The sequence below is a fragment of the Papaver somniferum genome, unplaced genomic scaffold (genome assembly GCF_003573695.1).
Source record: "Papaver somniferum cultivar HN1 unplaced genomic scaffold, ASM357369v1 unplaced-scaffold_21, whole genome shotgun sequence".
NCBI classification, from domain to species: Eukaryota; Viridiplantae; Streptophyta; class Magnoliopsida; order Ranunculales; family Papaveraceae; genus Papaver; species Papaver somniferum.
Window position 1 is genome coordinate 15,660,701 of NW_020631041.1, and position 12,044 is coordinate 15,672,744.

At 35.0% G+C, this 12,044-nt stretch overlaps 1 long non-coding RNA gene across 1 annotated transcript; it reads right to left on the minus strand.

Moving 5' to 3' along the window:
- Window positions 1-443: 443 nt before the first annotated feature.
- On the minus strand, window positions 444-5,150 carry LOC113339750. Its single transcript, XR_003355114.1, has 8 exons — window positions 3,860-5,150; window positions 3,186-3,324; window positions 3,023-3,105; window positions 2,761-2,906; window positions 2,522-2,626; window positions 2,379-2,436; window positions 2,117-2,183; window positions 444-1,072 (listed from the first exon to the last, which is right to left on the minus strand). It is a non-coding gene; the product is annotated as an uncharacterized LOC113339750 (long non-coding RNA).
- Window positions 5,151-12,044: the final 6,894 nt, after the last annotated feature.

Sequence of the window (12,044 nt, forward strand, 5' to 3'; positions counted from 1 at the left end):
TTCCCCTTTTCGCTTCTAAACGTTTGTTTCTTCTTGATGTTCTTATGTGATTCGCTCGATCTGGTACTCTTGCCATCTACCAACTTCAAACACCACTTACGAATCAACTCTTACTCGTTGTTCCACTGATGATTTTCATCTTGTGAAATAAAGTTAATCTTCACTATCGAGCCCCTCAAAATAAAACTCAAACCTATCCTACTCCTCAGATCTCAAACGTAAACTCACTCTTCATATTTACGAAATCATATTTTATGAAAATACAACTCGTTCAGAAGATCTAAAATAAGAAAACTCAAGAACAACTTCAACCTCTTTTCAAGATCTCAAGTGAGAGTAAACCCTCAACTTAAGTTCCTCGTTTCTGGACGCCAAAATGTAACTACTGGAAATCCAGTAGTACACCCAAATGGAAATGAGATAATTCTAAGACATAACTCAAGTGAACAAAATAGTAACGCTGCTTTATTATTAGATCGAGATGATGACGATGATGATGATATTACAAGTATTGAAACTTACAAGAACCCTAATTTACTTTCTCTCAACATGACCTCTCCAAATACCAAAAATCCCACCCTTTTACAATGAACCAAGGTCTCTATTTATAGGAAAAACAAAGTAGTGGAGTACAACTCATTTTACTTCGCCGGTAATCACACAATTCACGTGATTCTGTTTTATACTTCGTCCAAGCCATTTTCAATAAAGTTATTCTATTCTTTTCGCCGATAACTTCGGTAACTTGTCGGTACAGTTTTCCCACTTCTTGCGCAACAATTCATCTTCGTCTAAGACTATTATTTACTTCGTCCCACTGCTTCTTCATTAACTACTTTCTCGCTCGATCACCTTTATCTCGCTTGTTGGTTATCTACACTCATTCGCAGATCTCTTATTCAGAGTGGATTCATACTTCGCAGATCTAATATTTGTAAAAGTAACTCTGACACTTGATTTGACTTATCACTGACATTCACCCTCGGGGTTCATAAAAGTTCTTCTGTCTAAGATTCACTTCGTCTATTTCGTGCAACCTCGTTCGACCATGTGGCGAGCAGGATTTCTGTACCTACACATTTCTTTAATTTTTATTATATGGTAAAAAATAATTAAAAAGGCCTCACTTAGGGAGGAGCGCTAAGACCTCTAAAGAAACACAAAGACTTATATATTGTGATTATATTATATTACTATGCGATAAAAACTAATAGTGCAGGAATAGACTTGGAGGCAATAATACAATGAGATGCAATGAACTAAAGATGGACAAAGAGCTAAAGTGAGATGAAGCACAAGCAAATGACGGTGCGAGAAACAATGAAAGTGAGAAGAGCAGTACATATGACAAGAACAAAGCCAATGCAAAATAGAAGCAATTTGAAGTAACATCAAGATTAGCGCGACTTAATGAGCTAAGTAACACACTATCTATACATTCCATTTCATCAACAATATATAAGCATTCTCATCGCACAAGCATTGCATTGGCATTCTGATCCCATAAGCATCGCATAAGCAATTTAATGGCACACTACACCAAATTCTCGGATCCGTAACAGAGAAAGCCGTTATTAAACGGGTTGTAACGGCGTCAGTAACAGGTGGCACCCGATTGAATTGACACGTGCTAACAGCTCATGGCCGTTACAAAATTTTCTGTAACAACCTGATCGTAACATTTCCAGCAGTTACTACGTGGCAAATTAGTAACACGCTGAATCCGTTACTACTTGCAAGTTGACACAGTTATAGCAGTTACGAATTTTTTGTAACTGCAAAAACTGCCAGTCAACCTTGACCTGGTCAAAATAATGACCAATTTCGACCAGGTCAATTTGACTGGCAGCACAATTTCTGCCGGAATTCCAAATATCCTACACACCTTTCAGTTCATTCATCATCCACATCACATTCACATTCATATCAAATCCATTCATCACATTCATATCATATCCATTCATCACATTCATATAAAAGAAGAACTGAAATTTTTCTAGGTACCAATTTTTTTTTGTTAAGTTCCAAAGTTCTTTCCGAATTTCTAAGGAAATACATAGGAACTTACAAAAACTTGCAGCTGCTAATCTAAATACATAGAAATTTTTCTAAGTACCTTATGACTGCTTTGTTCTCCAGCCTTTCTGATCCAAAAGGCTCCTCCTAAACACCATCCCGTTCCACTGTATAACCAAAACTTAATTACTCAATTTCGTGTAGCAAAAATGAATTTGAAGAAAAAAGAGAAAGAAAAATCAGTAAGGAAGCATAAAGGATCAAGGGGATTGTGAAGTAAAAGATTTGTATGAAAAATCTGACTAGAGAAGAAAAAGATTCAATATAAGTGATTGTGATCAGGCGCGCAAGACCGGATTTACCTTCACTTTCCAAAACGGCTTTTGCTTCAGGGTGATTATTGAAGTGATCTCGCACAAGCTACAAAAGTAGGGGAAAAAAAGCATAAGTTCAGTCATTGTTTTAACATTCAGACTGCATAAAGAGTTAAGTATAAATGTATTACCTTCAATATTCTATTCAGCGCCTTAGCAAGTGCCAGCTTCAGGTCAGCAGGATGCAGTTTCTTGTTTTGGTAGTCGGTAATTAGATCTTCTATGTTTTTGAAGATCTTGAACAGAGAAGAAGTCGGATTAAATACAAATCAAAATCACTAGCAAGAGAAGCAGACTATCAACCCCATTGACTGCAGGCTAAAACAAATGAAATATGCAGGATTGAGTGATGTAATTTAGGATGACTCACTTATTCCCCCCATGTTCTTCGAAACGCTCTACTTCGAACTCCTGAAACCATGGGAATATGAAGTGCTTTATGTACTCCAAACATGGATTTCCTTCCACAATTCCTTATGGACAATGTGCCTTGTTTATTTTCTTTTCCACTAGGTCCTGTTAACATTGATTTGGATCCATCAGATCATTGATTCAACATCAAACTATGTTCAATACAGTAGGAAAACAAGGCAAATGCGAGAAGAAGAATTAGAGCACCACCGACTGTATACCTCTTCATCTTCAATAAAGATGGCGGATGAAGCATCACTTTAAGACATCTTCTCCAGCCCTTCTCTAAAACCAGGTAGCATGTCTGCGAGGCAATGTATGTAAATCAATCATAATTTGTTCTAATAAACACAAAAAAGTGTTCTAAGTAAGAAGGGAACATACGATGTGGCAAGATGATAGGACTGTTCGTTCTCTGTGACAACATTATAGGCTTGTTCTTTCTTTTATTGATTTTTTCCCTATAATCCCTAGCAAGCATACTCACCTAACGCTGATCCATTCTCAACTGGAAGATGTCATCCTGTAAAGCACAAAATCATCGTATTAACATCCAGTTAGCCAAGCCTGATCATATGGCAGTCAAAGCACATTTCAGATTGCATCAAGATATAGCTACATGGTCAAATGACATATGAAAAAAGAAAAATCAAGTATAGAAATAAACTGATACCAAAATCCAAAACTACAAAAAGCTAATTCATCTGCACTTCACAAAGCTAAAAACTAAACTAGAATGCAGGGGCGAAATCACCCCTTCCCAATGGTCAAATGTCAAATGGTTGTTTAAATTCATACCTAAATCCAAAACTACAACATTCTAATTCATCTACAAATTCATGATAGAAAAACAGGCTAAAAACTGAACTACAACATGATTCTTTCACATCCTACAATGTAGGGGCAATTGCCCCTCTCCAGTAAAAATCCATACTTCATACATCGGATTTAACAAGTTAAGGGCCCTAAAGTAAACCAACAGAAGATTAAAAGCTAAAAAACAATCAATATTAAAACAAAAGAGCTAAGTTGATTCAAGAGAGATGTTTTAAAGCTACCAGATTTCATGTCAACTCTGTCAACAGTCCCATACTTAGAGGAGGCGTGTTCACGATCAGATTGACGTCATGTCTCATAATCAAAACTCCCACTTGAATTACAGCTGCAATACAACTTCCCTTTGCAGCAATCGACAGCACCAGTTCAGACCCAACACCTTCTGTTACAATAACCAGCTCTACAGCTCAGTTCAAGCTCCCTGCAACAGCTGCACTCAGCTTCTTCACAGCATCAGGCTAGTACCCTGCAGTTCCAACTCCATCTACATCCACTTTCTTCAACCATTTACCCATTTTGCAAACTCTTGAATCACTCTTAGCCAACCACAACTCCTTGCTGCTTGGTCTCAACTAGACATCTCCATTACCTGACTTGTTTACTCATAATCTCAGCTGCATCTTCATAACTACACACCAATTCTTCACCATACTCTGTATCATTAGCGAAAGCAGCAGCAGATTCTTTTGTTCTTATCATTACTGCACCTCCAACAACATCATCAACATCATTCTAGCTACACCAACTGCAACTACACATCAAACCCATAATTGCAGCACATCCTCCATTATCGCAATTCAGCCATCTCGTAATAGCAGCCACCATTTCCATCTCTGTAATCTCAGATCCCCTTTTATCTTCAAGAAAATCAAACATGAACCCAAACCAATTCTCCAGCAGACTCTCAATCAACTCAAATATCAACACCCATCTTTTAATTCTTTTTCTTTAGTTTCAAAATCACCACCAGCAATTAACCATTCTTGGTTCGATTTCTTCATCATACAAGAAAACCCTAACTTCAATTCCGTCTATTTCACATCATCAATATCACCAGCAGCAACGGCTAATTCAAACTATCATCAACTTCAATTACAGGTAGCAAAAACAATACACATATTCTCGATTCAACTTCATCAGCAGCAGGTGCTCAGTTTTAAGATAAACCCATCAAACCCTATATTTAACTCGATCTGATTCAAACCCATCATTCGAATCCATCTCTTCTTTCTCTTTCTCTCTCTCGAAAATACCGATTTCTTCATGGTTTTCTCAATTTACAGAAAACCCCTAACCCAATCTCTAATTTCAGTACCAGTATTTCCGATTCCAACTAACTCACAAACTTTACATTTATCAGCAGATTACAAAAACACTTACTAGGGTTTCATCGATTCATTAGGTTTCGATGACTGAAGATTGAAAAACACTTACTAAGGTTCGATGATTGAACAGATTCAAGAGATTTCACTAGGGTTTCATCTGTGGGAGGAAGAGAAGAGAAGACAGGCAGAAGAGAGAAAAGAAAGAAAGAAAAAAGAATCGCGATTTCACTAGGGTTATATTCTCAGAATCACGCATGTGAATGGCACATTCATGGAGGAAATATCCCTAGTATAAGTGTATAACTCATCTTGGGTGGAAACATAATAGCAAGCATGTGAATGGTGGTGTGTGTAGTCTGTAGATTTAAGTATTTTGTTTACGAATTTGGCAAGGGTTAGAATGAAGATTAAACTATATAGCAGGACATATTAAGAAAATAATTATTTCTCAAAACTGTAGCTCATTATATGAAAAATATTAGTCCCTAATTTATCTAACAAGATAATAATTGAAACTAAATACTCAATTCTCATTCATTGTGACCCCACTTTTTGATGATGTAGACCGTTATAATAAGAGTATTGATAAATAGAGCTCTTTCATTGACTGTGGCCCCACACAACTAAAACTATACTTTTTGGTTACACCTGATTTACACCTCCAACTTCCCCTCTTTCGAGATTACCCCCACCTCATCGACCACTTCCTGTTTCCACTAATTTTTAACTGCCCATAATTAAAACCAATCTCAAGAAATCAGAATCATGTAACCACCTAAACTAATCTATCTATCCTTTAATAATCAAAACTGCAACTTTTTCCTATTCCAAGCCGCTGTAATCAAAACTAATCAGTTCCTACTATACTAAAGAATCAAAGTCTTAAAGGTGAGTTTCGTTCTTAATCTCTCGGAATTTAAGAAGTTTCACATAGTTAATTAGCTAAACTAAATATTGATTGTCCTTAGGTCTCTCAAAGGCCTTACAAGCGATGATGATTCTGCAATTTTTCGATATTATTTTGGGTAAGACTAAGGTCCTAAGTCTACTTCCATTATATTGTGTCTTTAGATATTTGAAAAGATATCTTTTAATCTATGTTTGTATTAATGTCACAATCAATGCTTTATATGACTAAATGAAAACTTCTTTCCATGTTTCAAATTATTTAAGATTGGTTTTCAATTGTTGCACTCTAAGTGTTCGTTAAACTACTTCAACAAAAAGGATTTGAAAGAAAAAAAAAATATGGCATCAGGCCGAGAAAATGATAAATTGAGTTTGTTTCAATGTAGTTGTGGGTGTTGTTGAAATTTCAGGAGGCTCGACAGAGTTCTGGCATGCTTATTTGTGGCATATATGCATGAGGTATCTTTGTTTATGATAAACTTAGTAATTTGGCTCAAATTGTTAATTGTTACAATAGAATTCATGTTATGATTTGCTGCAATTTACAGAGCATCACTTAAGAGAATGTCCATTTGAACTTTCATCAAGGGAGACATATCAGAAATGCAGTAGATTTAAAAGATTTAGTGGTATATCTCATTTGGATTGAATTTGACTTTCGTGTTCTTATGTGTATTTTGGGGATTACATTCTATATGGATTTTATAGTAACTTAGATATGCTTCTGCGGCATTAGTACCCAGTCTTGGGTTGTGTTTACTAATGCTAAGCATTTGATGGGTGAGGCTGCAACGACTGTATTGTTAATCCTTTCCGGTAAGACCTGAATGTATATATGATTACTATCAAAACATTAGGAGATAATCCATAGAGTTTTTAGTCAAATATTACTTTGGGATTTAAGTCTTGGTGGAGCTTTCGAAAGCACAAGAGATGATTATATTTTTTCTGATGGAAATAGGTCAACTTTTACACAACCTCATGTATTTTTCTGTTCGAAAATGTTAGGCAGTCATATGATATAACAAAGTTTCTAACGCTTTACTTAAATTGTTTGCTCATATATGCTTCCCTGTTATCGTGCTTTTGTGCTGAGATGACTATGAAAATAGGAAATATGTGATGTGAGAACTGTAAGACGTTCTTACTTAAACATAGTTGTGGTGAACTGTGATCGGAAGACTGATATGCTTCTTTATTTGTGGTACCGCGGATTTGTTAGTGTTGTTTTTTGTGTTAAATACGCGTTTAGCTTTATGGCATTCTTAAGTATGTGACAAAGTAAATACCACTTTTGGAGAATGAAAATGTAATCATGTTCACTATCTTACCCATTAGGGTTAAACATGAATGCAAGTTCAATTTTAATATCGACAACCAGAAGATCAATACATTGCTCATGGTAAGCTTAGTTTAATGCAGCCATGTATACTCATAAATCAATCCTTTACACAAGTGATTTTTATTGATATTTTTTTAAACCGTTACCTGTACAAGCATCTGCAATTGGTGATTACTATTTTGTCAATTCGTAAATTGAAAATTTGATATCATTTTGTATTTATAGGTCTTTTCAGGAATAATTTGGTGCGGTAATAGAGACATGTTTATCTACAATGGAATGGGCATTAGCTGAGCTCATAAAAATTTCTCAAGTATCCAATATGCGAATAAAATTGTTGTCTGTGGTATGTCAAAGGATGGTCGAGGAAATCGACATACCCAACCTGTACTATCTTCAAGCTTTTGTTAAAGAAACTCTTGAGATTTTGTTAGAACAGCAGCGAGTCGGCTACAATGGAGGCATTAGCATCAACAAATGAATCAGTGAGAGCAATGAAGAACACTGCTGTTTCTGCCAGGTATTCCATGATTGTACAGTATCTCATGCATAATTTGATTATGGCAATGACAGGGGTTTGCTGTCTACCCTTGCCTAAACCAATTTTTTTTAGATTTACTAATCTTTGAGTCAAATTCGAATCCTCATTATTTTAGAATCCCTACATGGTACTGCCCAAATGAATATATTACAATATCATATGCAGGCGTTTACTACTATTTCCCTAATCATATTCACACTCATGTTGCAGAAAAAGTTAAGGTATCATTCAAAGATGTTGTTAGAAGAAATTCAAACTGAAAGAACCATATATATGGACTCACTTTAAGATTTGCAACTGAAAATATGTAGCGGAATTAAGATTTTCTTAGGAGTTCTGTCAAATGCGAATTCATTGCAATTTAGCTCTAAGTCTATGATGACTATGACAAGCAATTGTTTAGATGACATTATTGTTCATTGAAATGTTTGTCTTCAAGGGTTCTAAATATAATATTTTATATTTCTCTAATCTGATTGATTTGTGTCCTAATTGGATTCATATCTTTAAGGGTTCGTATTAGTTGCAGTACAACTTATTCTTACCAGAAATACGATCCTGCTAAATGGATAGTGCAAGGAAACTAAAGGGCAAATGCTCACAGGTAAAGTATTAGCACCCGGTGCAGAGCACGGGTTACCATCTAGTTTTTATGTTAAATCTCATTTCATCAGCAAGGGTGTCAAATTGCTGAATGTAAAGAAATTACTTTCTCAATGTATTTAAGATTGTAATAATCAAGCTTATCAACTTGCAGTATGATTAGAAGTCTGTAGATCTGGTGTTTTCAAAAATCTTACGCATGCGTTTCCAGAAAACAATAAAAGTGTGAGATCGGTTCATTATCAAAACCCTTTGCCATATTTAAAGTATACGCAAAAGAATTGTTTTAAGATAAAATTCAACAGTAATGAGAGAAACTAGAATTACCGCATCCCACAAGCAAAAATCAAACTCAGTAGTACATGTTTGAATGCATGACAACTATAAATGCTGCCTCGAAAACTTTGTAAAAGAAATGAACTATTGACTTGACGGCTTTAGTTTGACCAAATTCAAAAAGTCACTTAAGTATTGGCTTGGCGGTCTTTGGTCAGTCTAATTAGGCACTAAACATAGACATTTTCCCAAAATAACTTTTTTGATGAATGAATTTGAGTACTCATGATGGGAGGGAAGAAATTGATTTGAGGAGGGAAAAAATAAGAGTGGAAATAAAAGAGATGAATGTATTCCCACCTCTTTTGATGACAAGCCATGCCTATCTCGAGATCTGCGATCCACTGGTTCATCCTTGGAATCGATCGTTGTTAATAAAGACTAACTGTTAATCACACAAGAATTCTAAGAATCTAGCTAAAAGGCTCACACAAGGCTCATCACATAATTCATACAAATCTATCTAATGGTTCTACGCCCATTTATGAATTGTTTAGGAAATAAGAATTTACATTGATTGCTTGGAGAATGAGATTTTCCATCTGTGGTATATAGGATACTGCTCCTTCATTTATATTACTCACTTTCGAGCTATGCTTAAATAGGTGCGGCACGAGTCACCATATAGCTATCTAGGTGCGGAACGATCAAACGAGTCACCATATTATATATTGTTTGGAAGGAGTTAGTTCCATGTACATGATTGTTTACCTATATGAATTGGTTGTGTTTAGTGTTTAGGGAAAACAAGAATTGTTTTCAAATCATTTCCAATGATTGCATAAAAGTTAAATGTTATTCCTACGGGGAACCCCTTTTAGGGATGATGTGCTCACTCATTCCCACTTTCAGTTTCAGAGACAGATCAGAATTGCGCAGCGAAAGCTTCGAGGAGTTGAGTCCGTTTGTTAGAGTACTTCGGCTATGTTTATTATGTTGAATATTCTATTTGAAAACCAAATGACTATTGTATATGTAACATTTGAGAGGAGTTCTTGTATATATATTTCTGAGCGGGGCTAGTTTTGGGTTAAGTTTTGTAGCATATTTCTTAATTGAATGCTTAAGATTATGATTTAGATTCTTAGTGTCTCTTTATTTTAGTTAATATCTTGGATTAGTCAGCTGCTAGATTAGGGGGCGCTACAGTTTTCACGTCATAGCAAAAAGATGGACGAAGAATGAATCTTCATTTTCATTTTCCATCTCTCATAACACTAACGTTTGAACATATCTTTGAACATCCACCATTATTTAACTGAATAATTAGATATGAAAAAAATGATGTGAAGGCTACCGATCAAAACTGAAAAGAAAGATGATATCATGCTAAGGCTATAATCAAGGAAAGTTATATAACTTATGTAAAGAGGACTATGTAAAGAGGATGGTGGATAAGAACCCGAATCTTGATGCTAGAGAGACCCAAACTGAAACTGGTTTCCTTACTTCTGGGAATTTTAAACCTTTTAGGGTTTCCTTCTTTTCATAAACTTTTTAGATGCATGCCTAACGAATGATGAAGATTATTAATAACATTACTAAGACACCATAAAATAAAAATATTTTCACAATCTTTCACGTACCAAGCGGTAGCATTAGAGACTTAAAGAAAGAGAAGTTAGAATGTTAGATCAAATTGTTTCTTGGTATATTTATTTGCAAATCAATTTTATTTTATAAATACGTACGTTAAGCGCCTTATTTTATTTTTTTTTGATGTCAAAACTACCACTACTTTCATTAAGAGAAAGGATCCCTTTATACTCCTATTTTCACACTATTCACACTTTAGATACTAAATTTTTTTATAAAAATTAAACGTTAGCATGTATTGAAGCTAATATTTTGGGAATATATTTGTTTCTCCAAGCTCTACATGCCCAACAAAAGATGAGCACATCCCGAAATGTAAAATTCCATAATCTATTACTTTGAAAATTTACCGTCGAAAATCAACAAATTTTCAACCGTTAAAATTAAGATTAGTAGATGGTGAGGTTTGTTATTCTGGAATGTGCCCATTTTTTGTGAGTGTGTAGAGCTCCGAAAGACGAGAATATCTCAAAATATTATCTTCAGATATGCTACTGCCTAAGTTTTATCGGAAAAAATGTCACCCATAATGTATTAGTGTGAGATAGTTTGTATTTAAGAGTGTGATGGGTTACTCCCTCTTTTATAAGTACGTACGTTGAGCGGTTTATTTTATTTTGTTCATGCAAAAACTACTTTCATTAAGAGAAAATCAAATTACAACATTGTAATCTTCCTTGACAAGGTTTGAGATTTCAGAAGGAAGATTACCCAAAAGCAAAGTTTGATTGTTCCTTTCTAGCATCTTTTATTTTCACCCTCAATTTACCCCTCCTCGTATCAGTTTCCTCCCTCCTAATAACTAATAACGATACTCATGAATTTTCTTTTCTTTTTTCAGTGCTGCTCACAACTATATTTTTCTACTATTAACCTCCATTATTATTTCTTTTTGCATGTGACCAAAGGATAGAAAAGATCTCTCATGCTCCTTGGACTGTACCGTGATGAAGGTGAAGTTTGGGCCAAGGCCGGCCCTTTGTATGAATGACACTTTCTACTATAATGCCTTGAATGCGCAGCAGTATAAAAGTCGGCAAATTTTCAGCAGGCACAGCCCACATAAGGTGACAAATATCCAATAATTTTCTTCTTTTTTTTTTGAAATAATTGCTGTTCTTATTAAAGCAAAAGAGAATTCCCGACTCATGTTATTTTTCTAATAAGATTTTATTATTAAATTTTCTGTTTCATTAACTTTGTAGAAATTTATTGTAATTTTCTTCTTTGTATTCCTCGTGAATTATCTAACCTTACAGAACCTAAGCATAAGCCATCTTTTAGATCAACTAGCAGTTTCTTCGTTATTGTTATTCCTTTGCACTGTTTTTTTTTTACCGGTAAAGAATTTGGTGCTGGCGCGTTTCAAACTCAGATCACTGATATCATCACCCAGTAACTTTATCACTGTACTACACCGATACCGGCAAAATGAAAATAAAATCGAAGGGTATCGAAGGTATACATACGTAGTTACTACTATTCTTACTTATGGACATGGAAGAGGAAATAAGGAAATTAATGCAAAATCTATACTATGTGGCGGCTGATCCGGTTGCAAAGAGACATGACAATGGGCACTCTGCAGGTGCTTATCTTGTGACATAGTTTTTGACGAGATTGCTCGATTTGCTCTTTCTTTTTGTTTCAACGTATCTTATGTTCTGGTATGCTAGTGTTCTGCCTTTTATTAACAAAAAGACGCATCATACATGAATATAAGTGCTAGTAAGACAAGCATTTGAATAACTTTA